Below are 26466 nucleotides of genomic sequence, written 5' to 3'. Positions count from 1 at the left end.
GACGTTGAAAGAATAAGACATCGTAATTTCCGCCGTTCTCCGTGACTATCACCATGGTAACAGACGCGTGTGCTGTGATAAACCTTGAGTGACCCGATGCCGTGGCGAGGGGGGAAACTGTCATCAAGCCAGATTTGAGTCGGCGTGTGTCTGAGATATTCCAGACGCCGTCACAGAGATTCAGGTTTGTGTACAGATTTAAACAGAAACCTGTCATTGCCTGTTGGAATTAAGATATCGTTGATAGCGGGGTATGATGGGGTAGACCTCGGCGGAGGAGAGACTTCGACACACGTGACAAGACCTCGGCCAATAGAGACAAGACCTCGGCAAAAAGTGACAGAGCTCTGCACATGAGACAAAAAACTAGGCAATACGACACCAGACCTCGGCGAAAAGTGACAGAGCACGGAAAAAACAGAACAAGCCTCGGCACATAAGACTAAAACTCGGCTATAAGATACCAGACCTCGGCAAAAAAGAAACCAGACCTCGGAAAAAAGAGAAGAGACCTCGGAAAAAAGAGACGAGTCCTCGGAAAAAAGAGACGAGTCCTCGGAAAAAAGAGACGAGACCTCGGAAAAAAGAGACGAGACCTCGGCAAAAAGATATCAGACCTCGGAAAAAAGAAACCAGACCTCGGCAAAAAGAGACGAGACCTCGGAAAAAAGAGACGAGACCTCGGAAAAAAGAGACGACACCTCGGAAAAACGAGACGAGACCTCGGAAAAAAGAGACGAGACCTCGGTAAAAAGTTACCAGACCTCGGCAAAAAGTTACCAGACCTCGGCAAAAAGTTACCAGACCTCGGCAAAAAGTTACCAGACCTCGGCAAAAAGATACCAGACCTCGGCAAAAACAGAACAGTCTACGGCACATGAGACTAAAACTCGGCAAAGAGAAACCAGACCTCGGCAAAAAGATACCAGACCTCGGCAAAAAGATACCAGACCTCGGCACACGAGACCAGAGATCGCTGCCTGCTGATCCAGCATGGATCCTGCACGGATAAACCGGATTACCCTACCACGTGACCAGCCTGTAATCGACCCCGTAATCCACTAATTACCAGAGGGAAAAAACAGGCATGTAATCAGCACTATCTGCGGCCTGCCGGGTTCAATTTACGCAGCAGTCGTTAAAATGGACTCCATGGGCCCCACGTAGTTCAAGGCTGTCTTTGATGGCCAGACGGGACTTTGTGGTGGAACGGTTTAATACCATCGATTTGATGCACTGGGTCTTATCAGTCAATGCGAATCAGTTGTATCATCGATTTTTTTTTAAAATGTGGTTTTTTTTTTTTTTTTTTTGTTTAAAAAAAAACAAACCTTCTATCCTTCTTCCATTTTTCAACCCTCACTCCAATTTCTGCCCTCCTCATCTTCCACGTTATATCCTCTCCAGTGTGTGTCGAGTGTGCGCGAGTTCACATCTTCTGATTTAACTCCTGTATGACGACACAGAATATCTAGACGTGTCTTTCAACTGTGTCGCCACCCTCACACAAATCGAACACTCCATGGGATCAATAACGACAAAAAATCTTCATAATCAATTGAAGAAATTCTGACAATTAGTAAAAAAAAAAAAAGTTTCAGTAAATGGTTTTTCAAATGGTTGAGTCCGGCAACACAAAAAAAAATCCTGACCAGTGTTGCATATCCTGAACCTGGGGGTGGAAGGGAAGGGGTGGGGTAAGGTAAGGTAAAAAAAAATAACGAGTCCCTGGGAGTAGAAGGGAGGTAATTTCAGACGATAAAAATAAAGGAGAAAAACGAGGGCTCTAATTGGGCTGATTTCACAAGTAGATCGTATCACTCAAGCAGAAAAGCCTGCTAAAGCTTAGCCAGAACAGCTCTACAAAAAAGGCGCAGTGACTCACTCTTTTATATCGACACTCGCTTTCCCTCCATTTATTGACGCGTGTGTGCATAAACGCACATATCACAGCGCAGCGTTCCCGCTTTCAAAAATAAAAGCAGTAATATCTTCGATGATAATTAACCTGGAGGGAAAAAAATCTAACACACACATTCAGAATGAATTGGGGGAATGGGCAGAGAATTTTATGACTAAGATTATAAAAGTTAATTTTAGAGAGAAATGTATAGGACGCAGGAGATATAGAGGAAGCAAACGGGAAGTGTTTGTTTGCTACACATGCGCATAGAACGCGTCTTTTTTTTTTTAAATATCCGTTGAATATAAAAATAATATTCATTGATGTAAAATTTTACGTTAATTGTTAACAGCAATATAATACAAAACAAAGCTATGGACAATTTAATAGTTATAATTAACGAAAAATTGCTATTTCGTTGTAACATTATTTTATTTAGCTGCAATGTTAATTTTCATGACCTTTTACATTTATTTATCTAGAGAAACAACGTTTGAAAGAGAACACAATTTATACACTATATTCAAATTAAAAATGTGATAATAACTCATGACAATGCGACCATAAATTATGGCAATGTGACAATAACTTATGACATTGTGACCATAAATTAATGACAATACCACCATAAATTATGACAATAGGATCATAAATTACGACAATGTGATCATAAATTACGACAATGTGATCATAAATTACGACAATGTGATCATAAATTACGACAATGTGATCATAAATTATGACATTGTGACCATAAATTATGAAAATGATGATGCGAATGTCCAGGTAAAAACTCGACTTCAGTTACCACAAAAAAAAAATCTCAGGTTTCACTCACGAAAGAACAAAGCCTCACGCGCCGACCACCACGCTGACCACGTGCTGCCGTCCACCGTACGATAGCCCGTCCACGCGCGTGTGGTCAATACTCTCTAAACAAACCGCGTTTGTCGTACTGATGTTTGTTAATATCTGGTTACATTTCTTTATTTACCCTTCTTCTTCCCCCTACTCCTAATCCCCCCCCCCCAGCACGTGAAATTACTTGGTAAATATTGACAGACCAGGGAAAAAAGTTAAAGATTTGAGTGTATTAAAACAAGTAAAAAGTTAGAAACCAATAGCACTCAACAATACGTAACTGGATAACTATACTAGAAACAGAATGCTTTTAAAAAAATGTTAAATGCTGCTGGGTGCTATAACAATCGAGGGCGGCGTCGTGCTGTGGTGTTACAGGTTCGAACACAAGCCAGGTGTGAAGATGAATATTTAACAATGGCCGTGTCACGTGGCTACACCGGAAGCACGTGATTTAAAAACTATCAGCATAAAAACTATCAGCATTCTGTGTTCGCATGCGTGTCTACACCTCTACTTCAATTGGTGAGTTGAATAATATGACAAAATGGCTGCAGACAAGAATTATCCGATATATATATATATATATATATATATATATATATATATATATATATATATATATATATATATATATATATGTGTGTGTGTGTATATATATATATGTGTGTGTGTGTGTGTGTGTGTGTGAATTAGCGTGTGTATACACATACATGCAAATGGCACATGAACACTCTACAACAATGTCCAGTAATTAGGAGTGCGAGTGCTTATAAACAACACGGCGACGAATTAAATAGAAAAGCATGGTGTCCTTGACGGTGCCAGATTTTCCCACGTCGACCGTCTGGGTTTAATAACCCTCGCGGCAATTTGCATGTCAACGAGGTTCACTGTTCATTTATCGTCCGCTGTCAGATGGAAAAAAAATTGTACCGCAGCGCCGAATATTGATTGGCCATGTCATTAAGAGAAGGGGGGAAAAATAATCACCCTGTGTAATAATTATTTTTCATTCCCATCAATTCTTGTTAAACCGATCGGGAAAGGAAAGCCCTCGTAATAGCCTCGGCATTTGTCTTATTGAAATGTTTCGTTTAACTTGCATACAATTTTTGGGGCGTTATTTATACTTTATGGTGGGAGTTGTTATACAACAAATTAATTTTGATTCTGTTATAGCGCAGACAATCAATTTTCAAGAGATTTTAAACTGCTGGACCGAGAGAGAGACCATAGCTTTTAAACCCAGCATCATGTCATGTCCTTGACTGTTTGACTTGAGTCAGACACGCTAATGGTATTGCCAGCCCATCTCATTGTATCGTCTGCTGGCCGGGCAATAAACACTGGCCCTGACGGATTATTACCGCGAGGGCCATGAAAAAACCACGAGAGGACTCGTGACCGAGGTCTTGCCGGTGTAATAATAAGTTCGAGTATCCCAGGGTCGATTAGGTCCTGGGCATCGGTAATTTATGGCTTTATTTGGTATCGATTCCGTGCATAATTGATCGCTGGGTAACCCAAGTACCGGCGGGCGAGATAGTTAATTTCTTTCGTACACGCGGTCAGAACTGGATGACAAGGCCGGACAGGATGTGTACAGACATATGTACACACAGACATCAGACCGGACATACAGACGAGTGTACAACATACACAGCAGGCCGATTTAGGTGGATACTTACACTGTATCATTACTTCTCATATTTTCGTAAACTTCGACGCGCCCTAGTGCAGTTAAAGGATTGAGATCTGTCAATATGGCTCGTATCAACTGCATTCACCGTAAGAACGTTATCAGGGTGGGGATATCAAACTAACCGACAATGACATGTGGATGAGGATTCAGTGATTTGACGAGCTTTCAGTCGAGGGTTCCATGGTGCGGACATATCCAATATGATAGACCAGGTTGAGTCAGCGAAACAAGTAATAACTTAAGTCATTTATTCAAAATTTTATGTTGTTAAAAATGGACATCGGTGTACCTGTGCACGTCCCCATGATGGGGAAAGGTTTAGAAGAAAGAAAATGAAAACACACTCATTAGGTTGATATTTTAACACACATTCACATTTAATAACCGCCATAATGATATCCAAACCCCCCCCCCCCCTCCCATTCAGCATTGAAATCGTCAGCAATGTGTTTTTAATTACCGAAAAAAAAACGGCTTTAGCTGACACAAAAATGAAATCAAAGAATTTTATGAAAGAAACTTTCCCAGAATAGGACGCACCATCTGCTCTATGCCCCCCCCCCCCCCCCCATTAAACACACACAAGTAGACGTAATATTTCACTGTGCATACTGGCAAGTCACATTCACGCTCGTGGTCACAGGCTCAATTATTCATTACTGTGCCAGGTACTCGCCACGACAGATTTACAACTGTCTTTATATTTATAACCACCCCTCGTACAACTGACTTTATACCCACCCCTCGTACAACTGACTGACTTTATAACCACCCCTCGTACAACTGACTGACTTTATACCCACCCCTCGTACAACTGACTGACTTTATAACCACCCCTCGTACAACCTGACAATACACTACAACCGTCTTTACACCCACTCCCTGCAATACACTACAACCGTCTTTATACTCATACCATGCACAGCTTGGCAATACAGTTCCGGGAAATATTGTTCGGCTTCACTACCATTTAAAGCTTTAAATAAATTGTCTCCCCAACGTGTTTCCTAACATTTTTTAAAACAGCCAAACAGATCGTTTAAACTGCATATTGAGTGGGTTTCTCCAGGATTGGTTGGCCTCGGGAGAAAGTGAGAAAACCACCAAGTGTTGGCCATTGTTGGAAACTCGCAGCCCTCGTAGGGTCGAGTTTCTCAACTTTTCGTGGAAAAAAAAGTCCATCTTCCTGTTTCGTTTTTTTGATAGACTGCAAGTTCACGTTAGGTTATGCGAGCCTAGTGTAGAAGAATGAACATGAACTCATGATTATACACTGTTGTATACCGTGTGTATGAGAGCTAATGAGAGGCGTCGCGAGGTTGCTTTACACATTAAGGTGGGCTTTCAATTACATCACTAATCAGAATCTAATGTTTACGTATTTACGGGGCGAGCCGATTTTAAGCTACGTCTGTGAATAATTTTTTAGACTAAATAAAAAAATTAAATTTACATTTTGTTTTACGTTCAGCGCTTATGGGTTTGATTTTTCACAAGATAAATTATACAACACCATCTCCACTACATAGCAGTAGTAAACTATAAATTTCCGATGACATAAACATTTAGATCTGTTAAAAATAAACACAGCTTATGCAATTTTTTATTGGCCCGGTACACGAATGACAGTCAACAAATGAGTGTCATGCACTGTTATCTGCAACAAAGTACGAACCAGAGAACGAGTGCTCTAAAGTCCCGAGTGATGGGATAAAAATCTTTATTTCTCGAGGGAGAAAATATCGAATGTTGAAACTTGAGTCAGGGTTTACGGCGGATAACAGTACCCCGGGGACAGATGCCCGGATGGGGGTTGATCGCGTTAATGTTACCCAATCATGATTGTTAAACATTTCCGTGTGTAGAGTTCATTTCTTGGTAGTTTTTTTTTTAAATAAAAGGATTTAGGGGAGAGGGAAGAGTGGGGGCATGGTAAAAGAGAAAGAATGAAGAAAATGGAATGTATATTTTGTTATGTGTCTGTGTGTATACATATTTTAATAGCGTATTATGAGCATTGTACCGAGCACATATAGAATAACAGAACTCTGCGGCTGAGTTGAAAGCTTTCAGCGAGTGGCGCAGTCTAAAAAATAAAAGAAATATACAAATCTGTTGTGCCTCCACGTTTACGCCACATCTGTTTCCGGTGGGCTGAAACCGCTTCAACATGGCCGACCGCGAGCCGTTGCGGGGTCTCGTCGACCCAACAGTAAGCAGATAGGTGTCCACACCCACCTCCCCCCCACCCCTGGTCTTTACAGCCCGTGATCGCGCCAGTCCAAAAGCCAGATTTAAAAATAAACACGGTTTAAAAAAAAAACATTGTTTATAGTGTTATTTAGCAACAAGAAAACTTGACGTCAATGCGCAGGCTTGTGAAACTGCTCAACAGGGAATTGCCATTCACAAGACGGGGTCGTCCTTACATAACGTGACGCTGCCTAGTGGATTCTCTCGCCCCGTCGTCACATGTCGTAGCTGTTGTTTCAAAATCCCCCGGCCCCCCACCCCTCCTCAACCACTGATTTTAACGAAAATGTGTACATGAGTGTACGTACTTAAACAAAAAAAAAAAACAAACACCTAAACTTTAAGGAAACGCATGAAAACTAACAATTAAAATCATAATTTTTTTTTTAAAGAATTTTCATTTGCTTTTCCTAGCTTCCAAAATTCCCCTGTAATCAAACGTATTTTCTTTAACTCTTCAAGAATAAAGCCGGAGCATTATCCCAGCCCGAGGTTTTAATTACACTCGTTTTTAATTACCAGACGCTTAACACACGTTCATTAGCGCTGATTTTTCTACAGCGGTACACTGCTGGCGCCAAACATATTCAGCAGAAAGAAACGTGGGGGAGTAGATAAAAATATTGGAGGGAGGTGAAATCTGCGAGTAGCAATCAGACAGGAACACGCGTTCCTTTTACCTTAAAACATGGAGGTAAGTTGCTAAACGAAACAAATCTTCAAAAAGGGAAGATGAATTTTTTTTTTTTTATTAGCGTTTTGAAACATATTTGGGTATGTTTCATAAAATAATATAAGATTTAAAAAATATTTCGTAAAACATACCAAAAAATGGCATTTCATTTATATATATTTTTTTTACTTTATATAAAACACTATGGCTATGTGTATTGTTGGAAAATTCAAATGTATATTTTTAAACGAAACAAAAAGTTCCTGGTGTCACCTCAGTGTTTCGGTATTTACACTAAACAACAGCACCACACAGCGTGCTTGGCACGAGAGTTAACATTACGAGGGCTAAGACAACTCGGCCCAAAATTAAATTAACAGGAAAATTCAATTAACGCTGTACGATGACGTCACACTACGTCTAACATTCCGTCCTTTAAACACCCCCTCCCCCCAGTAACAAAAAAAAAAAAGAAACATATTCTCAATCCACGCTCTCGTAATTAAAATCACCTTTTTGTGCCCCAGTCACACCACACGCCCCTTCTTTCTCTCCACCGCCCCATCTTTCTATCCGCCCCAAATATTAACCATTCCATCATGCGTCTATTTAAATAAACGCTCTGCCAACTTATCCATTTTTTTCCGCCCTCGAGCGTCATAAAACCCCGAACTTTGCCAGTGATAAGAAAAAAAAACTATCTTAGTAAAGACTAGGAGCCAGCCAGCACAGACGACGAGCTGTGTTCACGGTGTGTGTGTGAGGATGTGGCGAGGGTAAGCCGCGAGATAAGTGCAGTCAGCCTTTGATACACCTGATCGTCAAATAACATTGAAGACACTTAGGTGGATGGTGGAGCTCTGTGCTGTAGATATTGTCGTACAGCAGGCGAGGTTTGTACTGATTCATTACTTAGACTCAAGACTTCCGTAAGGAAAATGTGTAGCTAAATTGAAAATGGATAGAGTTAGATTAAAATTAGATTGAAGTTGGTTTGTGACGGAATGAAAAGATAACGTTTGATGCAAGCAAACATAATATATTACCCAATCTCAGTTTTAGACACATATCAAATGTCTATTTTTAGATTGGCTGGCCTATGTGAACCAAATATATATATAGAAACCAGGGCACAACACAGACATAATGCCACGATCAAAGGTTATACAAGCCTGTCTGTAATTAAGTTTTATATTCCCTAGTTCGGAAAGTCTTGTCCAGAAATAAAAATCATATTTTTTTTCTTTAGACAGATGAAAGGAATCGAGAACTGGAGAGTTGTAGTTTAATGTTGGTGGCAAAGTGTATTTCATCAAAGTATCATCGCCGGTGTTGGCTACAGTGAGTGAGGTCTATGCATAGTGGGGTGGAGGTGGGAAGATGGGGGATACATAGTGAGGCGGGGGGGGGGGTGTAAACGCCAGACCGGCGTCAGTCTCCACTTCAGGTTCGCCGTTGATATTTCCTAACCCACTTTGATGAGCAGTTCAAACAGGTGTCCTACTTTTGACTCCTTCCTCATTCAACAAATCTCTTTCCCCCCCCCCCCCCACCACCTCACACCGTCCTAATTCTCGTCCACCAACGGACGACTGGTGACCACATATCGGTCAGATATTGACCAATACTCCTCAGTCCCCGGGGGAGAAAAAAATCGAACGAGACAGCAATCCCGAGCAAATAATTATTAAAAGTCATCTCACTATTTAAACTTCCAACAATTTTGTTTTTACTACAGCCTCAAAACATTATTTTTTAAAGCGGTGGAAGCTATTAAAAACCTTCATTAAAGGTAGTAGATATTTGAAATATAACATCACACTATATATATATATATATATATATATATATATATATATATATATATATATATATATATATATATATATATATATATATGTGTGTGTGTGTGTGTATATATTGTCGATTGCTGACAGTAAATAAATATAGTAGTTAAAGAGCACATGTTAAATATCACGTGCCCTGGGTTACAAAAGTCTGGCACAGTATTAAGACTTGGGCAACTCAAAAATTGCTCGCGTCGACCTAAAAATGGATTTCATTACCGGGCTATCTGTACAGTGAAAGGCTGATTGACATCTTGATTTGACAGATGTGGGTCATGTTGTGGGGGCCGGTGGTAGGGACGGTAGGTTGGGTGATACATAAAACACGTGGGGAATCCCGGGAGGGTAAACAATAGTCAGGTTTATGTGACGATTTTTATGGGGAATCTCATAACAAATTATCTCTGTGTACAGATTCGTGAGTCTATCAGGCTTGTATCAGTTAGTTGACTTGTGTTTAAAATTTAAAAAAGACATGTTAACATAATTGGGTTGTTTTTAACAAACCAGGTAAATGTTAACAGAATTGACTTGTTTCACAAAACAGACACGTTTTGACATAATTAACTCGTGTTGACAACGCCGAGCTGTGTTAACAGAGCCACGTTAACAAAACGAGCCATCCAGGGAAGCAGACGAACAAAGGACCCAGGGAAATATGTAGACACCGAAGAGCCGGGGACCTCAAAGGGATATGTGGGGTAGGAAATTGGATTATATATGATAAAACGAATCAATCAAACAAAACGTCAATTCCATTACAGCAATGGCCCTTTGTCAAGAGAAAATCTATAGCGCCCGAGAATATTGGCGAGGGCATTGTGTGACTTGTCCACGAGTTTTTTTCTCTTTTCAAAGCTTAGAGGATTTTTTTTAAAGATATGTCGGCTGTTAAAAAAAATAAAAGTAAGAAATGTATTTTTCTTTATTTCTTTAAAATATGGAAATTTCGATGCATCCTTAATAATCCTTTAATTCGTTTAACTGGATTAGTGGCCATACAAAAACACGTTGAGATTAATCTTTGTTTTGGATTTAAATAATAGTGAAATCAATTTTTTAAGGGAGGGGGGGGGGAGAATTGATAGGGGAGAGGCTTATTTTAAATCACTGAGATTTTCTATCAAAATTCCATTTTTGTTTTGATAGATAAGTCCATGTTTTTAACCGAATGAAGACACTTATCGCCATTGACAGGGTTATAAATCCCAACTATGACGATCAATTCCATCACACGGCGTGGGTCGATTCTCGGTGGAATTGGCCCTCGTTCTCCCCGCTCGGGGAGGAATCTTGTTGAAATAAAGGGGAGGGGACTCGTTCTGGGACACCGTGGGGGCTCGTCATGGAACAAAGGGACAAGTAGGGAAAATATGCTGTTTGTGTTGGGAGCTAAGTAGGCCTATAATACGCATCAAGGTAATGTCACGTCTGTCAGTTCTGTTCCATTTGTTGAATGGGCGCGGGAGATATATAGTTTGACTTCTAGAGCGGCCGCGTAAGGAGGTGGGCTATATTCCTCCCAGACCCTTAGATTTTTTTTTTTTAATGTGAAATTGTTGTACGAAGACATTATGTCATATCGTACAGAAATGTATTTACTTTTAAGCGACGCCCATACGCAGTGTGTATATGATTACAAAAGTGTCTTTTTCGGATGAAGTTTTAAATAAATTATTAGCCCAAAAATATACAAAGCTATGTTTCAAAATCTGTAACTGAAAATGTGTAGGGCTCCTTAGAGCATTGTTACCCCCTGATCCACATTACTAGGGTCAAAGAAATTTAGAACATAATTAGGTTGAAGATAGAATTAAGTCTTGTCAGCTGTGTTTATAGGGCCGGAAAAAAAAACCAAACCCAGGATTTTGTGGCGCTGTAATCACGTATCACGTGACTGACACTCTGTCAAGATGTGTGCGCAGATGTGTGCGCAGATGAAAATCTAACCTGACACCTGATGACAAATGGCAACTGTTCGAGGACGTCACGAGGGCTGAAATTCTTCACCCCTTCATTCCTACTACCCTCCACTACCCCTGGTCAATATTTAGAGTCCCCCACCCCCTCTCCCCCCCCCCCCCCCCCCCCCCCCCCCCATTAGTTCGCCTTTAAGACAGAACTACCCCCAAGAAATAAATGGAATGGACTGAACCAAATTTACTTTTATTTGTATAATCTGGGATACTCAAATAAAAAGCTGTTGATATCTTAAAACATGGAGGGTAGAGACATTGATCACAGTGTTGCACATTTCAAAACACAAATCAAAAAAACAATTCGCAGGTGAATCAGATGAGGTATGTAACGTGTACTTGTGCACAAAGTAATACAAATTAAGCGTAAAATAATGTTTCACGAATCATTACGGTAAGTTGTTATACACTTTGTTGAATGATTAATGTATGGTGATTTAAAAGGTCAAAACACGGATTTGTAATAGAACTGAAAATAGTTAATTTAAAAACACACGTTTAAAATCGAGTCGTGTTTTAAGAAAGTTTAAAATTGGCCCATGTTTTTAATTAGGCTAAAATTGATGCAACGCAAATATTTAAGATGACATTACGGAATACTTAATCACACGAGAAAGATGAATTTTGACTTATTCGTCCGCAATTTTTCACCCAAAAAAATAGTTCCTTCCTGATGAAAAAAAAAAAAAACTCCACCCTTAACTAATCAGCCATATTCATACTCCGCCTTCCCACAAAGGGAGGCGAGCACTGGCACATGATAATATCATTCCCTCAGTGATTGATGTGATAACTGACCTACTTGTCTCCCCTTGGTCGGGGAATCACTCTACCCATCTGGCTGAAATACTCGGTGCTATTTGCCAGAACAAAATACATTAGCTAAACTTGCAGGGGGAAATCTGTCTACAAGATTACAGAAACTCGTTCAGTTTGTACTCTAGTCGGAGATTAACGAAGAAATTAAATTAAAAAGTGTTTTTTTCTAAAGCATTGTTGGTCTCGCTAAACTCCCCTTATCATTCTACCTATCACAATAAATAAATATATACATAAATATATGAGCCTATATATAGGCTATATATGTATATATATATATGTATATATATATATATATATATATGTATATATATATATATATATATATATATATATATATATATATATATATATATATATATATATATATATATATATATATATATATAACAATAGGTGCAATAAATTATCCAACAGTCCGCAGACACACACCCTCCTCCCCACTACAAACAACAAAAAGACATTTACGTTAATAGTACACGCCTCCGTTATTGAGTAATATAAGGTGACGAAACAGCGGAAATGACGTAGCTTGGAGTTAACCGTAAAGCGGGCAGTGGGTTTATTTTATTTACTTACAGCGCCTACCAGCACAGCGTTAAGACAAATGAAGTGAATATTGACTTCACAGGGGCGAGCGAGGAAATCTTGGGCCGAGACTCTGGCCGAGGAGGGGTTTGATGAGGTAAGGGGAATGAATGGGGGTGGCCGAAAAAATAACGGCCCGGGGGAACAAGAGGTGGCCAACCGGCCGACCCTTTAGCCTATAAACCACGTAATCTTGGAGATTGGCTCCATTAAGCCGCTCCCTTATCGCGACCGCAAGAAGGGCGTTCTGGGGGGTGGGGGAATAGAGGGGGGGGGGGTCGTGAACAGACGGTGACCAGCTTGTAAAACGATCGATAAGGGGGCGAGGATCGAATGATTTTCCAGCTAAATATAATTTGACGGTGTTCATGGTGTTAGCAATGATCTTTTTTGTTTTTAAATTTAATCTTTACATAACCTGGGGTGGGGGAGGGGGGGGGGGAGAAACGCTACCTTGAACCAGACACCATACCGTTAAATGTTAGTCTTGTGTAGTCTCCACGTCCCCCCCCCCTCTCCCCCCCCCCCCCCCCATTGAAGAAAAATACAAAGTAAAAAGTAAAGATTAAGAGAAAATAAAATTAATATAAAGAGGGGGAGGGGGGGCGACAGACATAAAGAGAAATATTACGAGGAAGTTTACTGCAGTTTTAATGAGTTTAAGATTTTTTTTTCAAAAGCTCTCTCGTGAACACAAAGAGCTGAGCCTTGTGACGAAAACACTGAGGCTAAAGAAATTTAAAAGCTGATTTTAATCCGACTCGAAGAAAAACTTGGAGAAGAAAAAAAAATGGAGCATTATTATAAGTCGGGCGTAGGACGAGAAAATGGGCGCCCACGCTTCGTGGAAGGACGGTTGGGGGGGGGGCGTTGCTGGCGGTACAAATTGGCGGCAAATTACACTTCATTTATAATTATGAAAAGACAGTATCAAAGATGGCGGAAGATTATTTAATTTTAAACAAAATCTTGAATGTGGGTGGGGGGGGGGGGGGGGAAGACGACTTGAACACATTTTTATAAAATACTTTAAAAATATATTCTACTCTACATAAAAATATTCCGCGAATTAAGGAGGATATACATTTTTTTTTGTTGTTGGAAGGAACAGAATATGGGGTGAGATAGTTCAAAGTGGTGGTACAGATACACATGAGTAAACACGCTCGACCTCGACCTTCACAGTCCTCCCTCGTAAGTAACTCACCTTTAATGAATAATGAAGGTGATCACACACACACCACCTACGCATACTTTCCTCACTCACCGAGATCCAGTCTACCATCCGAGGGTTTCCTTATTACACACAACACACAAATATCGGCTTTTGGAAGGATTTGCGTTTGATTATTCATAACAATCAATCAATTTTATTTTTTTCAAACCTTTCAAATGTCAGTAAAAAAAAAGTTTTAAAAGCCATTGACTTTTGGGGATGTAGAGGAACGCTTAATTAATCTCAGTTTGGAGGGGAGTGAACTCGGGACAGGCAGAACGAAGGATGATTAGCCCCTCGCGATATTCTCTTTCATCTTATAGACTTCGGTAATGAACGGCAGCGCTACACGGTCCTAACTGGCAGAGAGCAGACTTGTAGGTACTGTCTGCACAGACTATGGTATGCTGCGAGTGTGTGTGTGTGTGTGAGTGTGTGTGTGTGTGTAATGTACTATTAATACTACTGCGTGGAGTGGAGTGGAGCCTATTTCGATAGAGCCAAAAGAACTCTAATGGACTTCACATGCGGTCTAAGAACGAGGATGATACCGTTAGTGTTTTAACTTTATTGTATTGTATACAATTTAGGGTTTCCGCTGTGGGGTAAGTGTGGGGAGATAGGGTGTGTGTGAGATAGCTGTGTATGGGTAAATGGGGGGAGAGGGGGAGGGGGGCAATAGCTATATGAAATACTGGAGCTGACCCCCCCCCCCCTATTTCGTACATCCAGGTGTAAGCTAAATCGTGTATGCACTTTGTGCTAGTAGAAACTATTATTACATCAGTCTTAACGATCTATATTTTAAACGTACATGTGTATTGTATGTGCACTTTTTAAAAAACAAACCACCACATTCAATAAGAGAATGTCTGAAATGACAGTACGACACACTAGAACGCATGAATCTGACGTACTCAATGACTCGAATACCAGGGCCAATCATTTGGTTCCGAGAGACGGGCGAGGGCGCTCTCCTCCACCAAGATAAGATCCCGGGGACGAGTGTATTATAGATAGTACAAATTGCACGTGAGTTTAAGTAACTGTTTTATTTAGCGCTCGCGTTCACCATCACGTAAACCTAGACAGAGTCACGTCTGCACATTTAGGCCAAAACAACGTCAGCACATTCAGGCCGAGTGAAGTCTGCACATTTAGGCCAAACAACGTCAGCACATTCAGGCCGAGTGAAGTCTGCACATTTAGGCCAAACAACGTCGGCACATTCAGGCCGAGTGACTTCTGCACATTTAGGCCAAACAACGTCGGCACATTCAGGCCGAGTGACTTCTGCACATTTAGGCCAAACAAAGTCGGCACATTCAGGCCGAGTGACTTCTGCACATTTAGGCCAAACAACGTCGGCACATTCAGGCCGAGTGACTTCTGCACATTTAGGCCAAACAAAGTCGGCACATTCAGGCCGAGTGACTTCTGCACATTTAGGCCAAACAACGTCGGCACATTCAGGCCGAGTGACTTCTGCACATTTACCACAAGCTACGCTAACGGAAAATATTTGCGATGTGTTCAGCGTGTACCTCTGTATGTTAATGTTGCATTGTAGTAACAATAAATAACACCCACGCAAGCAGTGGATGCAGTAATAGACAGCCGCTGACGTATAAGCTCAACATTTAGTCTGTATTGGCGGGCAGAAGACGAGAGAAATGGCTGTAAAATACGGCGCAATTGCACGTGCACGCTAGGAAATTAGGGCGGATAACATTCGTCGTGTCATCGTCCTTAGATGTAGTCACGAGAAACAAAATGGCAGCCTATCTTCCGGTAAACGAGAATCTATTTTCTCTCTAAGTACAGCGAGTCTAGAACCCACGGAAGTTATGCCGTCTGCAAAGGCCAATATAGTGTGTGTGTGTGTGTGTGCGCGTGTGTGTGTGTGCGTGTGTGTGTGCATGTGTGTGTGTGTGTGTTAGTGTATGTCAGTGAGTGTGTCAATGTGTGTGTTCACGAGTGCATTGACGAGTGCCACTCGGTAAATCAGAGCCAATGTTGTGTAGGTCTACTAAAGGGATGGCAAAGACTAATATTTGTGTGGGCAGTCACCAACTAAAGACTAAATTCCTCGTTATATAAAAAAAAAATTGCGTGTTTATTTTTTTTTTAACTCTAGTTGAAAAATTGCATGCAGTCTCAAATGTATCACGTTTTGAAGGAATCTATTTACTGAGAGATCTGGCGAGGGTTAAAATTTAAAAACACACGCGATGAAATAATCAATGTATCTACTTTTTGCGCATTCTAAACACTACGCTTAGTTAGACTACGCTGATGAATTAATTACAGCAACTAAAATATACTCATGCAATTTGTCAATTTATAGATGTAACATTAATATCTGTTTAATTAAATTCATATTTAACCTATTTTAGCTCATGTCATCAGATTCCCCATAATGGAATTACATATTAGAAAAAACTTAAACGTTGACCGACCTCCGCGGTGTCCAGTTAATTATATGAAAATAAAATTTAAAAAAATCGCTGCACGTGCTAACGAAAAGTGTGACATTGCGTCATTGCTAATTACATGACTTAAAAACATAATATCAAACCGCAGGCAATTATCATTTTAAGTTCAAACTTACACCAGACTCTTCACACACTTCAACATATAAGGACGCCACAGTACATACGCTATACATAACAAAGGCCCGCTGGATACGCCCCGTTAAATGATTATATGAACATGTTGCATACAGTCTATAGTCTATATAGTTTAGGGACAACAGACACATAAGAAAAGTCAGTGGTCCCCAGCATTTAGCTGACAGGGGCGTCAGACATTTGATTATTTTAAAAATGACAGTGGTCCCCAGCTAAAGCTGACAGGGGTGTCAAACATGTAATAAAAATAATAATTTAAAAAAATTACAGTGGTCCCCCGCACACAGTAAAAGACTCAGCTTAATCAATTGAAGAATGGAATGTGTGCATGTGTCGATGGAGGTGTGTGTGTGTGTGTCGATAGAGGGGTGTGTGTGTGATGGAGGGAGAGCCCTTATAAGTTGAGTTTTTACAAACACTTTTTTCTCCAAAGAATGTAAAGCCCGGGCATCAAGCAAAGTTTTGTATTGAAAAAATTCACCGTGTCAAGGCTATGGGGGCAGAAATAAACAATGGCGCTCGGGAAATTCCCGCCAACTGTCTGGGGATACTTTCATGTCTGGAGCATGACAAAATTGCCTACGTGAGCGCAGGTAAGCAGAAAATTATTAACGTCACACTGTAAAGATTGCAATTATGTCAGGGCTGGGATAGGGGGGGGTGTGAATTTTTTTAGCATGGCTTATAAGTGGCTAGCTGAACTATACACAGTGCACGTATACGTGAGGAAGTATTCATTTAAATTATACAAAATATGCGTGCGTTTTATTATACAAATGTAGACCTATAAGTGAAAGAAGTATTTACATACTTTAAAAATTTATTTTTAAAAAAGTTTTGGTGAGCCGAATTATCAAAACATCGTCAATTTTTTTTAGGTTTTATGATGTTTTTCTTTTCTAGTAGGGTTAGAGTAACACTGGCGTTAAAACTGATCCGATATAAAACCAAAACCTAACTAATTGTAAATCTAATACTGAAACCGTCAGACTATTTTCTTTTAAAAACCCGCTACATGTATAGTGATGCTGACATTTTATAATGATCGATGTATATGTTGTATTCATCGTTAAACTGAACACATTTTTATTCTAGAAATGAATCATCCCAACTCTCCCATTCATGAATCACATACTGATGACGGCGAGCGAGAATCTGGAGAGCTGCACCATTTGCTAATAGCCGTTTGATAGCCCCTCAGGAAACGTGATCTCAACAAACGCGTCGCTCTCGTCCATCACGAGTTGTTGTGCTGACCAGCGGCCTCCACTCCCGGGACCAGTGACACCACCGGCCAAGGTTATTACAACATTCCTCTCCCCCCAGCCCACCCCCCTCGTCAACACAAGCCCCGCTCCTAAAACCTCCTGTCATTGTTAAGACGCCCTCGGCGGTCCGCTCGGTCGTTGTACGCTACCGTCAGCTTATGCTCCCGAGCCTCTCTTTGAATCGAACTAAATGCGCTGCTCCCCAGGTAACAATAGCACGGGACAATAGCGACGAGTCGTCCCTCACCTCCCCCCGTTCCAACATTCTCTCTCCTAATCCAAACAATTCAGCGACAATTTTAATAAATCCTGGTCCTTTTTTTTCTGTTTCACAACAAAAAAAAAAAAAAAAAAAAAAAAAAAAAAAAAAAAAAAAAAAAAAAACCCTAGTTGTAAGAGAACTTAAAAAAGAGTACTTGAATCCGTTGTGTTTTATTTGACTAATTCCTGTCCCCTGAAAAGGTGTTGGCAACTCGACCACAATCACAAAGTCAACCTGGTTAAACAAATTTGACATACAACCAAGTCTCGAGGTTTCTGCGAGGGCCCGAGTTTTTCATGTGGGTGGCTTCCCTTGTGCACAGGGGAGAATAACTCCGCTCATCCGTTAGTAGCCACGTGATTACCACACCACTTGTTTACGAGAGACAGGCCCGGGGGGCGGGGTGGGTTATTATACCGTCCGGTAACTATTCAAAAGCTTGACAATGTCGTCCCCCATTCATTCAGTTGTCGTTTGGATACCACAGTATGGGTGGGGGAAGTGGCGGGAGGGGGGCTTACTATCTTTGTTGGAAACTACCACCCTACAATACAAATATCGAACGGAGAACCGATGAATTATCTCGTAGATAGCTATGTACTAAAATACTCGGGGGTAATAATATACCATTGAAAACACACCAAAGAGAGTGTAAAAGATTCGCATTTTTTTGTTTCTTTTGTGAATGGAATTATTAAAGGTCTGATTTTTTTTTAACCCTCGGCTACGGCTCGGGATATGTGGCATTCTTGCATATTTCTCTAAGTGGAGGGCTTATATGTGTGTGTGTGGGGGGGGGGGGGGGTCAGGCTAGAATAGAGACGAGAGAGGAGGAATCTTTTGTAGCAAGTCGACGTGATGGCATGCGTTAAATAGTGAACACAGTGGGTGGGTGGAGGAAGGGGGGGGGGGGGAAGTGAGATAGCCCCTCGGTAAAAAAAATAAAAGCCCTCGGAACCTACCCAGGGTGGCATTAGAGCGATAGAGATAACAGTATACTAAGTAAATAACGTGACGGAATGGTTATTGATCTCAACTGTGAAAAGTTTACATTCATTGTAGATAGCATGTAAAAATTGAAATTAAATCTATTCTTAATTCATATTGAGAATGTTTATAGCAATAATTAATTTAAAAAAAAAACATACATGATCTAAAAAAATAGTCACAAATATAGATCAGTGTTTACTTAATCAGACACATGTGAAAAGAACGGTAAGAAAACTTAATAACAAAAAAACTAGAATAGTTTTTAGAATAAATGAAAAATGGCTCGATGCCCCCCCCCCCCCTCTCTCTCCCTCCCTCACGAGCCGGTACACGAGTACAACAATCAGTGCAAGCTGTGTAAAGATAGTGGGGGCCCTCTAACCACAGGCACACGGAGCCGTGAGTCAGACTGCACTCCCTCACACGATGTTGAGTAACTTGCCAACCCTAACAACATTAACGGCCGCTTTATGCGTCGGCTGGTTACGTTGGCTTCTTACACCACCAAACATTGTTCATACACGATATACCACGCTGTTTGTGTTTGCTTTGCTCACACATATTATTCTATTTAGAATGCTGGGTCCCGATTAAGATTTATTTCTAATATTGCGACCTTTATCAAACACTACACATTCGTTTTTTAACGCAATTTTTTAAAAGAAAAGAACGTACTCCGATTAATATAATTATATTTGGAGTTTATTTAACAGACTTGTACTTAAGAGGGAGATGGCGCCTTCAAACTTGTGGATACCAGGGAGTAAAAATGCTGCCCTTAGACTTGTGTGGGCTGTGAGTGCTGCCCTCAGACCTGTGGGTACCGGTGAGTGCTGCCCTCAGACCTGTGGGTACCGGTGAGTGCTGCCCTCAGACCTGTGGGTACCGGTGAGTGCTGCCCTCAGAATTGTGGGTACCGGTGAGTGCTGCCCTCAGACTTGTGGGCTGGTGAGTGCTGCCCTCAGACGTGTGGGCTGTGGGTACCGGTGAGTGCTGCCCTCAGACTTGTGGGCTGGTGAGTGCTGCCCTCAGACGTGTGGGCTGTGGGTACCGGTGAGTGCTGCCCTCAGACTTGTGGGCTGGTGAGTGCTGCCCTCAGACATGTGGGCTGGTGAGTGCTGCCCTCAGACTTGTGGGCTGGTGAGTGCTGCCCTCAGACTTGTGGGCTGGTGAGTGCTGCCCTCAGACTTGTGGGCTGGTGAGTGCTGCCCTTAGACTTGTGAGCACCAGACAACGAGTGCTGCCCTCAGACTTGTGGGCTGTGGGTACCGGTGAGTGCTGCCCTCAGACTTGTGAGCACCAGACAACGAGTGCTGCCCTCAGACTTGTGGGCTGTGGGTACCTGTGAGTGCTGCCCTCAGACTTGTGGGCTGGTGAGTGATGCCATCAGACCTCTGGGTACCAGTGAGTGCTGCCCTCAGACTTGTGTACCATGGAGTGAGTGCTGCCCTCAGACTTGTGAGCACCAGACAACGAATGCTGCCCGGCCGTTATATTGCATGACAAGAGATTAACGTCAAGAACAAAATGGCGGACATTCATTTCCATAACCCCGCTGTTCTAATTATGGTCGACGTATTAGAGGCATATTTTTGTAGCATTTTGTCTTGCTGGGGGTGGGGGTGGCGGTGGTCGTTCTGGAGACTTGCCAGATTTAGTCGACAGTGAAACGTGCCAGATTGTTTTGTGTCAGAAGCTGGTTTAAGGGGAAGTGACGGGTAGGGAATTTATACAATGAGAAATTAATTTTGTACACATTAAGTCTGGTTTTCATTTTTTGTTGGGATTTCATCAAACACGAGAGACGGAAGGTACTGCTTTAGTTTATATTCTAGGTGGAGAAGAGTCAGGGTAAAGTTAAATCAGTGACTCCAAAGATTAAGGAGTCATTGTTTTCAAATAGATTCCACGGCTGTATTTTGTTAGTGCAAGTTGGTGTGGCGTTCGAAGTCTGATGATACCATTCAAAATATGCTCCAGATACATAGTCCAGGTTTCTATGGGCCTGGGTTCGAGTCCACCAATTCCAACGAGGTGTCTTGTTATACGAGCAACAAATGACAAACTTGATGTATCAAATATGCCAGCGATGTATGTATGTATGTATGTATCCTCTATTATGTTGTATCACGCCCGTGTCGGGTTTTCCCGATCACAAGCAAACAAGGGTTTAAAAAAAACCGAGTTTTGTGAGAGAGGGAGAGACAGCACAACATCGCCATACATTTGTATTCAACCGGTCCACGGGAGATATTTACATTGTTGACGTTGTTACGGGGTCAGTTTATTGTCCGTCACGTAACCTCGTCCCTGGTCAAAAGGGGTGCCGGACGCGCCCGACTCCCAGACGCGCCCACTAGACAGGCAAAGGACGATAATCTCGATGATTATACAAAGCGATGTATGTATCGCTGGGTCGGAGTGGTCCCGACCCTCGCGAGTTGTTCTGTTGACTCGATGTGGTCTCATTCTCTGTCAGCACGATTCGCACACGAGAATACATGGAAGTTGTATGCGTGACCACCTATCAATTAGCCAAACAGCTCGGGAAAGTGACGAGGGCTAAAACAAGATACAGACATAATGACCTAAAAGAAGGTAGACAATGCCCTAAATGAAGAAGACACAATGCCTTAAAAATATGTGGACACAATTGCCAATAGTTAGAAGACACAATTCCATAGGATACAGTTCCCTAAAAAAAATTGACAAAAATTCCAGTAACAGATGCAGAAAAAACTTCCCTAAAACAAGAAGCACAGACCTATTCCACTCGGAAAACAGAGAATTACAGCAACGTTTAGTTCTCCTCGTCGTGTATGGTCTGGCCGCCATAACTCACACTCGTGGTACGCCGTTTAATTACAGAGAGCCCTCGAGATCTCGTACAAAGGTCACGGCTGACACCGCACAAGGAGGGCTGAAATACGACAGCATAGGACAGAGATACAGGGGAGGGGGGGGATGGATAGAGTAACAAAGTTTTCACCGCTTTACACTTGTCAGTTAGTATGTCGCAATTCCTGCTGTGGGATATTCGAATACAATACAATCACACAACAAGTTACTAATATATTTTTTAATAAGCTTTTAATTCCCCCCCCCCAGCCCCTCTCCACCCACTGAAAAAGATAAATTATTTTAATCGATTTAGACAGTTAGCTCCCATCGTCAGCCGTGGCCGTTTCGCCCCTCGACCAAAACGTCATACGATTCCTATTTACTCTCAGCGACCGTCGTGCCAGTGTATCGATCTCGAGGGCTTTTATTTCAGGCGAGTGTCCCGACCACGGGAAACAATAGCTGGCCCATCAGTGATTTTGTTTAGACAATTAGAATAAGTGCCCTCACGACTCGTCGAGATCAACGCCTCGCTTTCAATCTGGGTCTCGTGTGGAGGGGGGGGGGGTGACCTTTGAACAAAAGAACATCTCTGTGGGGGTTTTGTAAAACGAAAAGGGTCATGGAAATTTAGATAGGGAACGGGATTGGTGACAAATTATATGGAAATTACAGGGGAATTGTTAATATTACTCCATTGTTTTAAACAGGATATGGTTACACGGAAGTATCTTTCAATGTTTTTATACACGCTCTATACGGAAGATGAAAGGATAAGCGTGCATCGCATGTGTCCAAAAAAAGCTTGTAACATGTCTGTCCACTGCCTGTCTCCAACAACGGATTGTCAAATTTGTGGTCAGCGCTATGTCCAGCGTATTAAACTTTCCAAAGTCCATACAAGTAGGCCTACTCGTCCAATCTGGTTTGGGCCAAGAACATCTAAATGCGGCTGTAGTTCTAGAACCAAAATCGACAAATAAGGCTCAGGCACCTAGCAGTTGTGTACTCTACCGCTTGACCACGCCGTCCCACTTTATTTTATACGCCCTCAGATTTCCTCCCCTCCCTTTTCAACACGCCACTCACTAGGGCTGCAACCCCATCCACGAGACAGGGTTCAACAATAACTCGACACTCACTCGGCTCGTTACCTGATTACCCCAACCATCTTCCCTCCGTCAACAATACCTGGGATTCTACCTGTCCATGCTGCACTCCGCGCCAGCCAACGATGCACCTGTGCACGTAAGCTCACCTGGATTTGTATTTTTATCCGTGATGTAACGCTGACCACGAGACCTCTTTCTGCCCCAGGTGAACCAAACTATCAAATTACTTTTCCTCGAGTTTAGTACCCCCCCCCTTACACACACTACCCTCACATAAAAAAGCCCTCGATCAGCATACGCTCGCTGTTTATTCTCATTCAATGCCGCGCATTCCGCGAGTCCCAAAAAACACCTCACCGTGAAGACATGATTGCGCTAGCTCTAAACTTATCCCCCAGAACTTAATCCGTCCACCCCTGGACGTCCACTCTAGCCCGCGCCCATAAAACCAGGCCTAATATCCCACGCCATATTAAAAGCTACTTTGTCCGACTGCGGTCCATTCATAAACGGAAATTCTCAGAGGACCCAAAAAATGCGATACTACCATACCCCCCCCCCCCTCTCCAGTAGCAGGGAGATAAACTTTAAGACCATTGGTACATTCCTGAGGGTTATCTTTCAGACAAGTGCCCCCCCCCCCGGACCCTGGATACCTGTATTGTATTCATACGCTCCCTAGTACCCATAATAATCTAACACTGTACGGTACCTTAAGGTATTCGCCTTTAAACGCTTTACAAATAAAAAGAGGGATTTCCTGGATAATAAATATCAGCGATAAAGAATGCCCCCCCCCCCTGCTATGATATATTAAAGATTACTACAAAAGAGTTTTAAAAATGTTTTTTATTATGTGTCATGGTTAGAAATATGCTAGCTTTGTGAGCATATACCTCGTCTTTTGTATAAGCGTTGTTGGCCTTGGGATCACGATATAAGAGGTCAAAGGTTTAAATGGATATTCTTTCAACGCCAGCTTTGATCTAATGCTAGGGTAGACATCGAATGTGGTGATGTGGTCAAGAGGTGGTGGGTGGTGGTGGTGGGTGGTGGGTGGTGGTGGGGGTGTCATGTGGTGGTGTTGGGTGGTGGGGGTGTTATGTGGTGATGTTGGGTGGTGGGGGTGGGTGTCATGGGGTGGTGTTTGGGGAAGGGGTGTCATTGGTGTCATATGGTCAAGGGGTGTTGGGTCCTGAGGGGTGTCATGTGGTCAAATGGTGTTAGGGGAAGGGGTGTCACACGGTCAACCAGAATACCATTACCCTCCGGTGAAGATCGATTCTTTTAGAGTATCACATAGCCATCCCATACTATCATTGTATCAGTCACCCCATACTATCACTGTATCACAAATTCACCCTTTAATACCATTGTATCACATAGTCACTCCATACTATCATTGTATCACATAGTCACCCTTTAATACCATTGTATCACATAGTCAACCCTCACTATCATTTCTCCCGAGTAACGACCGGGTCCTTAAGTGTATCACATACACAAGACATACACATAAAATCCATTTACATATATATGAAGCTTTTGAATACAATTGTTATTTTATGTAAATTTCCCCCCAAGAAAAAGGGTCGTCTATTCACTGTTAACACTGGCGCTCGTACATTAGACGGAGACACGAGAAAAGTTATCTGCCCTTGAAGAATTCACTTACGTCGTTACGGGTCATAAAGCGGGTCACAATTCCGTCTATTGATACACATAATGGCTCGGTAAGTTGGCTGTTCTAACAAACGGAAGTAGCGAGTAGCGGTAGGTTAGCGAGTAGCAGTAAGTTAGCGAGTAGTGGTAGGTTGGCTGTTCTAACAAACGGAAGTAGCGAGTAGCAGTAAGTTGGCTGTTCTAACAAACGGAAGTAGCGAGTAGCAGTAAGTTGGCTGTTCTAACAAACGGAAGTAGCGAGTAGCAGTAAGTTGGCGAGTAGCAGTAAGTTGGCGAGTAGTGGTAGGTTGGCTGTTCTAACAAACGGAAGTAGCGAGTAGCAGTAAGTTGGCTGTTCTAACAAACGGAAGTAGCGAGTAGCAGTAAGTTGGCTGTTCTAACAAACGGAAGTAGCGAGTAGCAGTAAGTTGGCTGTTCTAACAAACGGAAGTAGCGAGTAGCAGTAAGTTGGCGAGTAGCAGTAAGTTGGCGAGTAGCAGTAAGTTGGCGAGTAGCAGTAAGTTGGCGAGTAGCAGTAAGTTAGCGAGTAGCAGTAAGTTAGCGAGTAGCAGTAAGTTAGCAAGTAGCAGTAAGGTTGCAGTAAGTTAGCGAGTAGCAGTAAGTTAGCGAGTAGCAGTAAGTTAGCGAGTAGCGGTAGGGAAAAAAAGGACACTAAAATTCTTTCCGATGATAAGACCTGTCAGTCGGATAGACGGAGCAAAATTATGACTCTCGCTTGACTTGAAGAAAAATGGCGGCACATTTTTTTTTTACTGAGGTCATACAAGGTCACAGCCAGCACGAAGCAAAAGACATTATTAAAAGCGTGCAAATAAGCGGGTTTAACTATAGATTTAGTAGCTAAAGGCGCCTTGTTGGTGAAATGGACTCTCATATTACAGGTGAAATTATTATAAAATTGTTCGATAAAACAAATAAATAAATAAATAATTTAATAGTTTAAATAATTTCGTTGGGTTATCAATAACAACAATAACATCTGCTTAGTTTGGGTGGTAAATAGGAAGGTATGGCGAAATGTCTGGGTGGTAAATAAATAGCTACTGTGATATGGAAAAGGTAAATAGAACGTCATTTAATTCCGGACCGCAAATCTTTTAAAGTAGAATCAAATAAATGCTACAAAATATATGTGTAATATTCCAGTAAACACACTCTCGCTTATCACCGGGTAGACGTTCTAGACTAGTATTCTACAGAACGCGCAACAGAAGTTGACACTGACTCGAGATTGAATAGAAGTGGGACGCTACTGGTTGATTGAAACTGGTCACCCCCGGGTATACCAGGGGTCAGGCGGAGTCAGTATGATAGACAGTTCACATCGCCCTAGACTTGCAGGCTGAAAATACGCTTCCTTTTCAATCCCATTATCTAGATGTGGGACAGTGCTCGCGTTTTTCACACGTGAAACCAAGTCACGAGCGCTTCGTCGAGGATTAAAAAGTACATTAAAAATGTAATAGATAGTCAGTTTAAAGAAAAAAAACATAGCTATTTAAGTCACGTCTGAAAAATAAAAAAGAAATTTTCTATAAATTGAATAAAATAAAAATTGTAGAAATTTTTTTTTATATAATTAATTTGAAATACGTTCCCATTTCAGACTTAAACACTCTTGTATAATGAATAAGGAATATTACTAGACAACATTTTTTACCCTAAAACTACCTATACTGTTGTTTTCGCCTGGAGCAGTTACTAAAGAGGATGGAAAACGGTGAAAAAGCTGAGGCGCCATAAAATGTACAAATTAGTCACCCGAAAATATTTCAAGCTCTAATGGCCCTAATGTACTTTTCACGACATTCTCAAAAGGACAAAAATAAAACAAAAGGA

At 41.7% G+C, this 26466-nt stretch overlaps 1 protein-coding gene across 1 annotated transcript in view; it reads right to left on the bottom strand.

The window, feature by feature from the left end:
• LOC131930943 (glypican-1) overlaps positions 1-26466 on the bottom strand; it is a gene marked incomplete at its 3' end in the record, with an annotated part of 79504 nt that overhangs the window by 33982 nt on the left and 19056 nt on the right. The window lies entirely within an intron of this gene.

The sequence above is a fragment of the Physella acuta genome, unplaced genomic scaffold (assembly GCF_028476545.2).
Source record: "Physella acuta isolate Inbredline_101_S28 unplaced genomic scaffold, ASM2847654v3 ptg001869l, whole genome shotgun sequence".
NCBI classification, from domain to species: Eukaryota; Metazoa; Mollusca; class Gastropoda; family Physidae; genus Physella; species Physella acuta.
The sequence above is the reverse complement of the archived record's forward strand: the minus strand, read 5'-3'. Positions and strand labels throughout refer to the sequence as shown.